Below are 14,212 nucleotides of genomic sequence, written 5' to 3'. Positions count from 1 at the left end.
GTCTGACACCAGCACCTGGCTAGGTGCTGCTTTCAAGGAACGTAGGGCCGAGCACACGTCCAGGCCCTTGTGCAACAGGTCTCTGCTAAGCACGTGCTACATAACCAGGCTGGTTTCAAGATGCTACAAAGAGCATGAATCCCTTAGGGAATGTCTTCAAACCACACGCTTCCAAAACCAAGAGGGCAAGTGGACGTGCTGGGGAGGGAAACCACCCTCCCTCCCCTGCCCCTTCTTTGTGGAAACTGCTTTTTAATCTTCAGAGCCTTCTGGTAAGGAGCAGGAAGAAGGCCAGGCTATTTGTCGAGGACAAGGGTGTGGCCTTGTCGATGCTTCCTTTGGCCTGACCCGAGCTTCATTGGGCTTTTCCATTCTGTGGCCTACCCCATGAGGTACCCCCTCCACAGCTGACCAAGGATGCTGGCCCCAGGGGAAGGGAGCAGAGGTGTTTGTGGGTGCTGTGGGTGACACCACTGCAGTCCTCTGAAAAGCTTGCAGATACACAGGCTTTGCACCCTTGTGTGCTCCTGTCCTTGCCCTTTCCATTCATCTGAAGAAATGCCTTCTTGTGAGCTTTCTCTGAGCCTGACTCTGAGGTGCAGCCAAATGACAGCCCATTTGCTAGATGGGAAAACCGAGGCCCGGTGAGGGCTTGCTCAGGTCCAGGCTATGGATGGGCCTCTCTTCTCTGAGCCATTTTTCACCCTACTTCTAATCCCGTTTAAAATCTCCTTTAGGTCAAAAACCTTTTGATAGTATTTTGGGGTACAGGGTACTTATTGTCCTTATACTAAACTGTTTGGCATGCCTGATTTCCTGCCTGCTTCAGCTTGCACGTTCCTATAATCTCATGAGTGCCAGCTTCCTTCCGTGATAAGAGGCAAAAGTTGAAATTGTGATGGGGTAGAGGCTCAGAAAGGTCCCTGGGTGGTACAGGTGGTTTGTGCTTGACTACTAACCTAAAGATCGGTGTCTTAGTCATCTAGTGCTGCTGTACTAGAATTACCACAAGTGGATGGTTTTAACAAAGAGCAGTTTATTTTCTCACAGTCTAGTAGGCTAGAAGTCCAAATTCAGGGTGTCCGCTCCAGGGGAAGGCCCTCCCTCTCCATCGGCTCTGGGAGAAGGTCCTTGTCATCAGTCTTCTCTGGGTCTAGGAGCATCCCCGCACAGGAACCTCAGGTCCAAAGGACGTGCTCTGCTCCTAGCACTGCTTTCTTGGTGGTATGAGGTCTCCATGTCTCTCTGCTCGATTCTCTCTTTTATATCTCAAAAGAGATTGGCTTTAGACAAACTAATCTTCCAGATCTCATTAGTATAACAGCCGCTAATCCATCTCATTAACATCATAGTGATAGGATTTACAACACACTGGAAAATCACATCAGATGACAAAATGGTGGACAATCACACAATACTGGGATTCATAGCCAAGCTAAATTGATACACATATTTTTGGGGGACACAATTCAATCCATGAGAGTTGGCAATTCAAAGCCACTTGGCAGTGCTGCAGAAGAAAGCCTGGTGATCTGCTTCCATAAAGATTATCGTTGTCAGTTGCTGTTGAGTCGATTCCAACTCATGGCGACCTCATGGTACAGAGTGGAACTGCTCCACAGACTGTTGAAGGCTGTGACATTTGCAGCCAAAAAAAAACTGTGGAGCACAGTTCTACTCTGTAACACATACGGTCACTATAAGTTGGAATCAACTCAATGGCAACTTTTTTGTTGTTGTTAGAGGTTCAGTAGGTTTTTTTGGGCCATCCAGAGCCTTGGGCAGAAAAAGGATCGGATGCCTCCCTGCTTCCCAAGGAGTTTCCCCATCGTAGGACTCTGCTCCCCATGTATCTGCACCCAAGGAGCTGTTGTTGGCAGCTGGCAGGGCTGATGGGGGAGGAGGGTCATGCTCTGGGCACCTTTCCTGGCAGCAAATCATAAAATGTGAGGCTGGAGGGCGCTGAGTGGTTATCTAACTGGTCTGCCTTTATAGCCCTGGAGCCCAGGCCCAGACCTTGGGAGGTTATGTAACTTGTCCAAGGTCCTTGTGTTCAAGGAGGAGGAAGGAGAAGTACAATAAAGGAGCAATTAGAGCTAAATGGGGCAGTTAGGGGTGGCTTCTTGGGAGCAGTAGCAGCAGAAGAGGAGGTAGGTTGAAGGTTATTCCAACACCTCCTAGTACGCCTCCTTGTCACTTCCATGCAGTAATCAGAGGGATCCTGATAAATAAAGTCAGGTCACATCCCCCCAACTCAGAACACCATCACGTGCCTTCTCTTCTCCCTCACGGTAAGAGCCAAAGTCCTTACAGTGCCCAGGTGATTTGGCCTCTGCTCCTTGTGTGAGCTTGCCTTTTCTGGACCCCTGCCCTTGATTCAAAGGAGCCTTGGTGGCGCAGTGTTTAAGGGCTCAGCTGCTACCCACAATGTCGACAGTTCAAACCCACCCAGCAACTTCCTGGGAGAAAGGCCTGGCGATCTGCTTCCCTAAAGATTAAACCAAGAAAATCCCGTTGCCATCGAGTCAATTCCAACTCATAGCGACCCTATAGGACAGAGTAGACAGCCTAGAGAACCCTGTGGGGCAGGCACTTCTACTCTGTCACATGGGGTTGCTATGAGTTGGAATCGACTCAGTGGCAGTGGGTTTGGTTTTGTTTTTTAACCCTTGATCTAAATTGGCCTCGATACAAACAGGAAACTGCGGAAGCCGTCTCTTAAACCCAGTACACTGATAGCAAGTATCTAGTTTTTACAAAGAATGAGAGGTCTATAGCCACTTAAAATACAAATTACTTTGGGAGTGGTGGCAGCAAGGGGCAGCATAATAACAGCCACAAAGAGCAGTAGTGACAATAGCTGACATTTAGTGGAAACCTGCCCTGTGCCAGGCATTGTGCTAAACCCTTTAGAAGGGCCATCTCATTGACTCCCCCACCGTAGCAAAAGTTAGGTGCTGTAGGAGACCCCATTTTGCAGACAAGGCAGCTGTGATGGATTGAATTGTGTCCCCCCAAAATATCTGTCAACTTGGCTAGGTCACGATTCCCAGTGTTGTATGATTGTCTACTATTTTGTCATCCGATGTGATTTCCCTATGTGTTGTAAATCCTATCACTATGATGTAATAAAATCTATTAGCGGCAGTTATGTTGATGAGATCTACAAAGTTAGATAGTGTCTTAAGCCAATCTCTTTTGAGATGTAAAAGAGAGAAGCAGCAGAGAAACAGGGGGACCTCATACTACCAAGAAAGCAGTGCCAGGAGCAGAGCGTGTCCTTTGGATCTGAGGTTCTTGAGCTGAGATGCTCCTGGACCAAGGGAAGATGGATGACACAGACCTTCCTCCAGACCCAACGGAGAAAGCCTTCTGGAGCTGATGCCCTGAATTTGGACTTGTAGCCTACTAGACTGTGAGAGAATAAATTTCTCTTTGTTAAAGCCATCCACTTGTGGTATTTGTTAGAGCAGCACTAGATGACTAAGACAGCAACCAAGGCAGAGAAGTTAAGTAACTCACTCAAGGTCACACAGCTAGCTAGTGGTTTGAACCCAGGCCTGAGTCCAGAGCCAAAGCTCTGTAGAACTGCCTCTCATTTTGACCTTGTAGTGGCCCAAATTAGCATCAGTCTTACTGATCCTGCTAAGCTACAAGCCACTCCACCTGGAACCATGTTTCCTCCTCCTCGTACCCTGGTAGCTACAAGCACCCAGCAAGCGCTCCATGTAGTTAGCTGGCCCCTTTGCTGAACACTGTTCTTTTTAGCCTTGTGGGCTCTGACACCCATCTACTGCTATCTCCTGACCACATTGACCATATATAGGTTTGTTTGCCATTTTGAGCGTGACAAGTTTTAAAGCAGGAAAACCTGGGTTATGTAAGTGAAGCCCGCAGCTCAGAATTGGGACCGTCACTCTGTCCGCACCCCCAGCCCCTTTCCCCTGTCTCCCATCTGTACAGACCCATACAGACCTCTGAGCCATTTCTCACCCTATTTCTAATCCCTTGTAAAGTTTCTTATAGGTCAAAACCTTTTGATGGTATTTTGGGGTGCTGAGGCCCCTGACCCTTGTTCACTGCTTCCTCTCCCTGCCTCTTGCTAAGTTTGTGGGTTGGGGAACCGAGAGACTGCATAAGGAACTGGAGAGGGAGGTGCAGTTGCCTCTTAGTTATGGGGTTCCTGTCTGAATCCTCACATTACCTGCAGCTTCCCCATCAGCTCAACCCACTCTTGTGACAGTTCCCCCTCTTGGTTTCCCCAGGGCTCATTCCTAACAGGACTCTGGTCTGCACCTCAGGAGGGAAGAGCTTTAGTTTCCTTTTTCCTGGGGTACAAGTACTGCAGGCCGGCTAGGAATACCAAAAACCCGTTGCCTTCTGGTCAATTCCAACTCGTATCAACCCTCTAGGACAGACTAGAACTGCCCTCGTTGGGTTTCCAAGACTAAATCTTTTGGGAAGCAGACTGTCACATCTTTCTTCCATGGAGCAGCTGGTGGGTTCAAACCACCGACCTTTTGGTTAGCAGCCGAGTGCTTAACCACTGCTCCACCAGGGCTCCCTAGACTGAGAATAGAGAGAGGTTATTTTACAGCATGCTGAAGACCCTTAGGCTGGCCCTTTATGGAACTGGATGTTTATTTTGGCTTGGGTGCCCCTCGTGTCTAATACAAGGTTCTGGTTCCTCCCATGCCCTTGGGTGCAGTGTGGAGGTGGGCACCTGCTCACAGACCCTCTGGAGGAGAGTAAACGGCAGTCGTGTAGCTTCCCCACTGCTCCTGTTCAAATAAAACTGTCGCCTCCCGGGTCGTGGAATGCATCCTGACAGTGTTAGCTTTGGAAGGGTGCCCTTCCCTTCTCAGCATCCCTCCCCCTCGGAGCAGGGGTGGAAGGCTGCCTCTAGCAGAGGGGCTAAGTGCTGAGTGGACTGAGTGGGATAAGCTGATGCAGTCGTGTCTTGTCAGCACTCCCTGGGGTAACAGGAAAAGGGAGGGTGTCCTGATTATCAGCTTCTCAACACCCCTACCTCCCCCAGCTCCCAGACTCTAACCTCAGCCCTGGGATCTACTCGGATGAGTGGCCCCATGAGTTGGACTCACCTCCATTTGGAGGGCTAAAAGACTGAGCCAGGTTCTGGGCCTGGCCGGGCCCACTTGCTGTGTGACCTGGTCACTTCCCTTCGCTGAGCCATGGACTTGCTCACTAAGGGCAGTTAAACCTTTCCTGAGTGCCAGCTGTATGCCCTGTACTGGTTTAAGGGGTGTGGTAATTAGGAGAAATGTTAGACATTATCCCTGCCTTTGAGCTTGGGGTGGGTCCATAACATATGGCCGTGTGAGTTGTCATGGATATTAGCTTCTTAGGGCTACCGTAGCGAATTACCACAAAGTGAGTGGCTTAAAACAACAGAAGTTTACTGTTTCATAGTTCCGGAGGCTAGAAGTCCAAATTCAGGGTGATGGCAAGGCCGTGTTCTCTCTTAACGCTCTAGGGGAAGATCCTTCTTGTCTCTCCCGGCATCTGGCCATCCCAGGCAGTCTTTGGTTGGAGCTGCAGTGTAACTGCAATCTCTGCCTCCATTCCCTCTGTCTCTGTGTCTCTTCTCTTTTGTAAGGATACCACTCAATGGATTAGAACCCACCCTACTACAATATGACCCTGTGTTAGCTTAACTCATGACATCTTCAAAGACCCTTCCAGACAAGGTCATCATCACAGGTACCAGGGATTAGGACTTCAGCACATCTTTTTGGGGGAAACAGTTCGACCCATAACACCATGCAATACATATTAAGGGTTAAATAGGTGCAGAGCTTATCATAAAGGCCTCACGTGCTCCAAGGAAAGAAAGTCCTTGTCCCTGTTGGGTGATGCTGTCAGGGAAGGCTCCCCTGACCCCAGGATGGGGTGGGGGAGGGTTACCCTCCTTTGACCCCGTCACTCTTTGCCACTCCCTCCCACCATCAGCACATTGCACTGGGTTTTGGGGTTTTTTGGTTTGTTTTGTTTTGTCTGCACCACCCCCCTGCAGTTTTTTGAGGACAAAGCCCTTACTTGTACTGCATTGGATCCAGAATCTAGCACCATGTAACAGGGTAATTATTAATGAATGTCCTGAACTGTGATACTCTTATTTCTCCTCTCTCCCACCAGCCCCACTAGCACCCTTACAGCCATCTTTTGCCTTTCAGATGGGCTCACCTCCAACCTGGAAAAGTCTCCTGCCCCAGCCCTCCCAGTGGGGGCCCTGCCTGATCAGATTCTCCCTGCGCAGAGCCCTAGCACTGACCCCACACCTCTGCCTCTCATCTGTGCAGTGCCCTCCAGGCAGGGGACACTGCGTTCTCTGTTTGTATAGGTTGCCTGGCAAGAGTGTGTGCCAGTATCTCCCTAGGAGTATGTCTTTGTAGACCCACGGCAGGCTTCCTGGGGTAGAGGCCAGGCAGCTGTGGAGTCACAGGGTAGGAGTACTTTTGGGTCTGGCCCTAGAAGGTTCTAGAAGCTGGAGGTTCAGAGTTTACAGAACTCAGTTTTGGCACACCCAGTCTTATTGGAGTGCCTCTGAGGGCTGCTCAGATCTCCCATCTTCACCTGCTCTGTGTTGAGGTCATTGTGTACATGTCTTAAAATTTCCCCTGAACTGTAATCTTCCTGAAGCCAGTTTCCCGTCTCTGTACATACACTCCTACATGTGTTTGCATGCACAACAGTTTAATCATTGCTTATTGATTAAATTGATGGGCTCTGGCCTGTGGAGCAGGAGACCCATAGACAGACTGGAATAGGGACCTCTGGCTGGGCATGGAGCGGGTGGTGGCTTCCTGGTGTTTCTCAAAGTGGGTTTGAGGTATGAGCCAAGCTTCAAGTTACACAAAAACAAGACTGGGGCGGAGGGTGAGGAAAGCAGGGAGACTCCAGTTTATGGTCCTCTCTGTTAGCATTGAGTCATAGAAACTCAATTTAAAAACAGAAGCCAGGCAGTGCAGTATTGGAAAGGTAGGATTATTGATGACTTTTTCTTTCTCTGCCACCTAAATTTAGTGTAATACAGTTATATTACTTTTATGACAAAAAGAAAAGTTTTTTTAAAGGATAAAATATGCATGTGTCATTAGCTACTTCTACACTGGTTGTTTTGTAATGTATGAGGTACACAAAGCACAAATAAATAAAGTTTTAACAGAATCTGCTCTGAATTCTGTCATTTCTAGACAGCACCTTATTATTTTTTATATTTAGCTGCCAGAGCAGTAACCTCCTGGGCAGCAGTGCTGTTGAACAATTTTGATGGGACAGACTTCCAACGCTGGGGAAACCAGGTGGGCCTTTGGTCTGTAGACCAAGAAGTTTAAGACCGTGCACACAGGCTGACAGTCTCCAAGAAGAGAGTGTAGTTCCCTGGTAGAGGTCTGGCAGAACCAGCAGAGCCCCGGCTGGCTGTTCCCAGTGTTGCAATCAGTGTCCCCACAAGGGATGGGCTTCTTCAGAGGCCTGTGGGCAGGTATCATCTCAGCCCCTCTGTACACCCAGCTCTGCCAAGAAGACCTCGTCCCGCCTTCCAGGTGAATAAAAGACATGAACTCAATGCGGATTTGGAACAGCCCAGGGCCATGTGTGTAATTCAGTCTCAGGAAAATACTGTGGACAGTGGCCCCAGGCTTGGGTGGGCCCAAGGGTCCAGAGGCTGTGAGTCCAGCTTAGGGGTGATTTAGATAGGATATGGTTAGTATAGGCTCTGTACCAGTATGGTAGCCACTACCCACACATGGAGTTGCCACATGCCATTGTAATTTTTTTTTAAACATTTTACTAATTGTTGTGGCTGTTTAATTTTAAATTAAAATTAATATTCTGCCCCTCAGTCGCACCAGCCACATTTCAAATGCTCAGTAGGCTTCTGTGGCTAGAGGCTACTGTATTAGACTGTGCAGATATAGAACACTTACATCATCCCAGAGAGTTCTATTGGACAGCACTGGAGTGTTGGGTTGGAATGTGTTGAGGTTCCTGTTGCCACATCTGGCTTCTGTCTGTGCCTGGTCAAATTTCATTTCTGCTCTGGGGTGGGAGAGGGGAGAGGTGGCCCAGCAGCCTTGAGTCAGGGAGCATGAGCAGGTACTGATTTGGGGGAAGGTATTCCGCTAACCTAGAAAACTTGCAGGCTCTATTGGCCCATTTTACAGAAAGAGTGTTTGCACAGGCTGTGTTGATTGCATTGTTCTGTCAGTGCCATTGGACCCAGATGAGTCTATTTCGAGGGGAGGGAGGAGCCCTGGTGGTGCAATGGTTAAGCACTCGGCTCCTAACCAAAAAGTTGGCAGTTTGAACCCACCAGCGGCTCTGCAGGAAAAAGAGTTGATGATCCACTCCTAACTATGAAGATCACAGCCAAAAAACCCTGTGGGGCATTTCCACTCTGTCGCATGGGGTCACTATGAGTCAGAATCAACTCGCTGGAACCTAACAACAATACTTCCAGGGAGGAGGGCATGTGATTCTTTATCTTCCAACACTGCCATCAGTCAGCCTTACTCCATTTGAGGTGGCACCGTGCTATAGAATGTGAGTCATTTTTCATGGATGTCTGACTCGTTGCTCACGGTCTCCAAATTCCTTCTCGTTGCCTTCTGCAACCCCAGCCCCTCATCTTCACTCTGTGGTGAAGCCGCCATGTTCCCCTACCTGTGGAGAAAAGCCTGTTCTTTAGAGTTTAGGGTCATTGGTCCAGTGAGTCATCCCGCTAGACTGGCACATCTCTTTGGGATGAGAACTATGAACAACGTACCTTCCCACCGCAGTTCGAGGAAGAGTGAAAGAAGGGGATGACTGAGGAAACTTGTAGGTGTTTTCCAGGTTAGCTGTCAGTCCCGTAGGAGGGTTTTGGGCCAGGGGAAAGGGGGAAGACCCAAGGTTTGGGGCCAGGAAAGTGGGGCGGGGCAGGCAGTTTTCAGGATGGGTAGAACATCTGACGTGGAGATTGCGCTGGTCCTACTTTGTGTCTTTTGAGCCTCAGTGTCCCCACCTGTTTTTGGGCTTCTTGCCCTGTTGCTTGGACTTGAAAGAGGCATGGCATGAGCCCCGGGGACTGTCCTGGCCTGACCGTTGTTTGTTGGCTGCTTTCTCATATGCTCCCTTCCACTGTCCTGTAACGCCTTCATGTCTGCCGGCCTGCCTTTGGCAGATTGTGCGTTCCCCATGGGCAGGGCCTGTGTCTTGTACTTCCTTTGTTTTGCCCCAGTCTCAGCAAGTATTTATTGAATCAATCAACCCCTCTTCGAGCTGCAGAGAGCAAGAAAAGGTTGTTCGTGAGTCTGGTCCCTTCTTTCTTTGGGTTAAATTAGGTTGGGTGGGTTGATCTGTGCATGGGTGGGTGTCAGTGTGGCATCTGGCCAGATGTGACATTTATAGTGGGAGGAAACAGCACAGCTGGACTTTTGTGCATCCAAAAAGGGGAATGGCCCAGGGGACCAGCTGGGAGTGAGGGTGCAGGGTACCCCTCGTTCTCCCATCTTGCCCTCCTGCCCCCGCCCCCCCTTCCTGGGAAGTGACCAGAAGCCTCATTTTGCACATGGGGAGAGGGCAGAGGCACGTGAAGAGGGCGGGTTGTGTTCTGGAAGGCCACTGCCAGCTCAGTTGTTTAGCCCTTAGCGGCCCAGGACAAACGGTCCTGCTTCAGCAGCCCTGAGGGCTGAGCGGACTTCTCTGGGTGAGCTTTGAAGTGGCCACCATAACCACCACCCACGATGCTTCTCTGGGAAACTTGAGTTCTGCAGGAGGACAGGATGCAGCCACGTGAGAAACAGGTCTTGCTCCCCAGTCTGACGCTTTGGTGGCTTGAAAGTCTGGTGCATTTATGTTCCCTCTTTCAGCCTCCTTCGGTCACACAGCACACTCTCACCCCCAGCCACACCGGATGTTCATAAACTGTTGTTAGCTGCCGTAGAGTCGAGTCAGCCCCCAGCTTTTGGTGACCCCGTGCACAACAGGATCGGTCTGTTGTGATCCACAGGATTTCCATTGGCTGATTTTCAGAAGTAGATCTCCAGGCCTTCTCCCTAGTCCTTCTTAGTCTGGAAGCTTAGCTGAAACCTGTTCAACATCACAGCAACACGCAAACCTCCACTGACAGGGAATGGCTGCGCATAAGGTGCATTAGCTGGGAATTGAACTCAGGTCTCCTGCATGGAAGGCGAGAATTCAACCACTGAACCACCACTGTCCTAAGTCAGAGAGCATCTCCAGCTTTTAGTGAACCATGCTTCATCTTTCATGGCCAGCAAGCCTTTTGACCCTTCACTCAGAGAAGTGATGGAGAGTGGCATTGTTCCCATTTTATAGAAGAGGAAACTGAGGCCATGACTGGGAGGGCCTCCAGAGTAGCGGCAGCTGTGCAGGCCCGCCAGTCGAATGCTCCTCCACTGTGCTGGGAAGACTAAGGGGTTGCTAGGGCCTGGGTGGGTGGTCGGGGGTTAAACGGGCTTGAAAAACATTTTTGCTTAAAAATCATAGCTTTTGTGAAGGAGAGACAGAATGAGCGTGTATAAGGCATGGTCCTCATCCTTTTGCCTGTGTTTTGCGATAGGGTTGTATCTCTCAATCAAGATTCTCTCGGGGTATGTGTCAGGAGAGTTTCCATTTCCTGTTGCCTGGCCTGTCCCTGGTCCTGGGCCCCAGGTTAGGGGGTGGAGGTTTTTCCTACACTCCCCCACCGCTCACCTCAGCCCAGTGTCTCTGTACTAGGAGGGCTTAGCTGTACTTTTCCATACCTTCAGCACAAAAACAGCTCTGTGTTTCTTAACTCTGGTCACGTCCCACTCCCCATTCGGCCAGGCGTGGAATGGGGGTGGGAGGACCGTCCATGCAGAGTGGCAAAGCAGAGGCAGCTGCATCTGGTCTGCCTCTCTGCTCTCGTGACCTACCTGGGGGGTGGTGGCGGGGGTGCCGTATATCAGCCCCCCCCTTCCCACACTGGGGATCCTTTTGTACCTCGTCCCTCATGTGACTGGTACAGTCCACAATCCGTGCCTGTGTCCGGGAGTCTGGGACATAGGAAGTACCCACTTTAGGGTGAGACTTCCCTTGTATCTCGCCCACCAATTTCTTGTTTGCAGGGAATTGGTCCTGGCTGTTGACCCTAATTGTGACTCTGTCTTCCTGGGGGGTTTGAGTCTGGTGCTTGGGGACTGTTGAAGCCGAAGACTTCCCCACCCCCCAAAGAATACTGTCCATCCTGAGATGCCTGTGCTGGTTGGCCGGTAGTTTCGCATACAATTTATTCAGAAAGGATGGAGGTCAGCTGTTGTCCATCTCCCGCCGGAGACTGAACCCAAGGAAATGGGCTTGGACTACAGCCGCAGGGATTTAGGTTCCAGGCAGACAATAAGGAAGGATTTCATGACAGGTGGTTGCCCTCGGGAGGATCCTGTGGGGAGTTTGGTTGTGAGGGATGAAGCGAGCTTATACTTGAGGGCCACAGGTGGAGGAGAAGACATTCTTGGACATGTTCCTTTGGTGCCAGGCTTGGGTGGGACGGGATAGTTTGTAAACAGGCGGTGATGTTATTTCGTAGGAGGATGGAAGCTCAACTGCCCAACCCAGTGCAGGTTTACTACCTAGCCAAGTGCCCCTTGGACTTTTTTTTTTTTTTTAAATTAATGAAGGAGCTTACAGTTTAGCCACTTAGTCGTCTTAAACAAGTTATAATAAATGGGGAGGTTTCGTAACTCTTTGTCCCAGGATGGCACATCGTTTAATGCACTCAACTGCTAACTGAAGTCCACCCAGAGGCATCTTGGAAGAAAGGTCTGACGATCTACTTTTGAAAAACAGCCATTGAAAACCCTATGGTGCACAGTTCTACTCTGACACACATGGGGTTGCCATGAGTTTGAATCCGCTTGACAGGCAACTGGTTTTAATAGTCCTTTATCATTGGAACCGTAGCCTTCAAGGATGAGTGGTTACTTATTACCCCAAGTCACCAGCCACAGGTGAAGGGAGAGACGAAAGGAGCAAGGAGTAGGGGGGACTCTTTCTTGAGTTGGGGAGAGTTTGCCAGGTGGCTTGGGACATTCTGAGATCGGGTGGGGCATCAGTCACACTTTTCTCTCACAGGCACAGGTGTAATGAGGAGGGATGAATATGGCAGGAGTTGGGGACAGGTTTCTTCCCATGGAGACGGGAGTCTGGGGATGTTGGCGGGGAAGCCTTGTCCTCAGAACCCTGCCAGGGGGCTCAGGAAAGGCTGCTGGGTCCAAAGGAACATGGCTGGAAGCCACCAGGTCATAAGAGAGCTTCATGGAACAGAGCTCTCTGCCTTTGTGCTGCTCAGTGAGCAGGAAAGTGAGGTCACGCACTGGAACGCCTGCAGCTCTCAGACTTGACATCCCACCTCGCCCCCTGCCCTTGCCTTCCTCCTTCCTCCTTTCTCTGGAATTCTGATGGCTCCAAAGTCCACAGGGGAGCTGACTCACCAGGGACTCGGGGGCTTTGACCTTGCAGATGAGTGGGGAGGGCGGAGAAGAGAGACATGGGAAGCACAAAGTCATCCACCCAGGCTATGCCCACCCTTGCCAAGAGTGCCCACCTCATCCAGTGGAGGCAGGAGCCCACCTTAAATACAACCCTGGCACCCACGGCCATGCCCTGGAAGGAGTGACTGGCGAAGGCATGATTCCTGGAGATGTATTCATTCTTTCATTTAGCAGATATTAAGTGAGCACCTACTGCTGCTATGTTTTGTTCTGGGATTGGGGACTAAGGAATGAGTAAGGTCTCAGCCTTCAGATCTCACAGACCAGTCGGAGGAGATAAAGAGCAAACCAGATAAGCAGATGTATTCTAGAATGTCATGTACAATGAAGTGAGGGGCTGGACTGTGGCAGGGTGCTTAATAATTTAGATAGGGAGGGCGAGAGCTGTGTGGCTTACTGGGGGAGGGTGTCCCAACCAAAGGGAAGGCACATGCAAAGGCTCAGACTGTTTCTAGCAAGGAGGAGTGAAGGAGAACAGCAAAGCTGGGGTGGACTCTGCCCCAAGCCCTGATCGTCTGGAGTCTCGAGTGGTGGTGGCAGGGAAGGAAGGGCGTTGCTTTTGACAACTACCCCAGCTCTCGGCTCCATAGCTCTGGAGGCCATGCGTAGCAGCACAGCTCCTCAGAACAGAGACATCACCCCCAGGCCCCTTGATCAACATGTGAAGTAACCTCTTGTTGTGGTTAGCTGCCAATGAGTTGGCCCTCTGACTCACGGTGACCCCATGAACAACGGAATGAAACACTGGCAGATCTTGAGCCATGCGCATGATTGGTTGGGGATCGGAGTGTTGTGATCCATAGGATTTTCATTGGCTGATATTTGGGAGTAAATCACCAGGCCTTTCTTCCTAGTCTGTCTTAGTCTGGAAGCTCCGCTGAAACATGTTCAACATCATAACAACACACAAGTCTCCACTGAAAGACAGGTAGTGGCTGCACATGAGGTGCATTGGCCGGGAATCAAATCATGGTCTCCCAAATAAAAGGTGAGAATTCTACAGTTGAGCCCTAGCCACACATTTTTCTACCTGGTGCCCATGTAGGGAGCCTTCCTGTGTGCCCAGCACTGAACTGTGCACTACTTCCTGTAACCTGCACTAGAACCCAATGAAGCTGTGGCACTCCATTCTCCTGATATGAAAAGTGAAGCTCAGAGAGGTGACAGGATGTGCCCCAGGTGGCCAGCTGGCAACTGAGGGAGCCAAAATTGGAACCCAGGTGTGTCTGCTCCAAAGCCTGGGCCTTTTCCAGAACTTCTGCCCGTGTTGCTCAGGGAGGGTCCCAAACTCGACGTTGGTAATGTTTGCTGAGTGTATTTTGAAGTGGATTGACCACCTCAGATTGTGTTGTCCAGCCTAACATCCAGACCAGGGCTTGGGAGGAGGGAAAGCAAGCCAGCCCGGGCAGGGTAGCTGGGCTGATGGTAAGCCAGCTCTCTCTCAGGTTGTCAACCAGGATGGGGAGATGGGAAGTCAGCAGTTCCTGTGATCTCCTTTGTGGCCTTCTCAGAGGGCTGTTTTTAGAAACCTTGAGTGGCTGATGATTCCCGTTTTTGCTCCTAATACCCTGCTGCAAGGTTGGGGTCAATCTAAGAAACATCTCTAGGGTTGGGAGCTGGGGACCATAAGCATACTCTAACCCTAAATAATGTAACCAAGATTAGATTTGTAGATA

The 14,212-nt window shown here is 50.3% G+C and overlaps 1 protein-coding gene across 1 annotated transcript in view; it reads left to right on the top strand.

Annotated features, from left to right (window-relative positions):
* Positions 1 to 14,212, top strand: part of KCNK5 (potassium two pore domain channel subfamily K member 5) — a 46,717-nt gene that overhangs the window by 11,774 nt on the left and 20,731 nt on the right. The gene's annotated exons all lie outside the window — the stretch shown is intronic.

This window comes from Trichechus manatus, unplaced genomic scaffold (genome assembly GCF_000243295.1).
Source record: "Trichechus manatus latirostris isolate Lorelei unplaced genomic scaffold, TriManLat1.0 scaffold00065, whole genome shotgun sequence".
Taxonomy (NCBI): Eukaryota; Metazoa; Chordata; class Mammalia; order Sirenia; family Trichechidae; genus Trichechus; species Trichechus manatus.
This window is presented reverse-complemented; position numbering and strand designations above follow the sequence as displayed.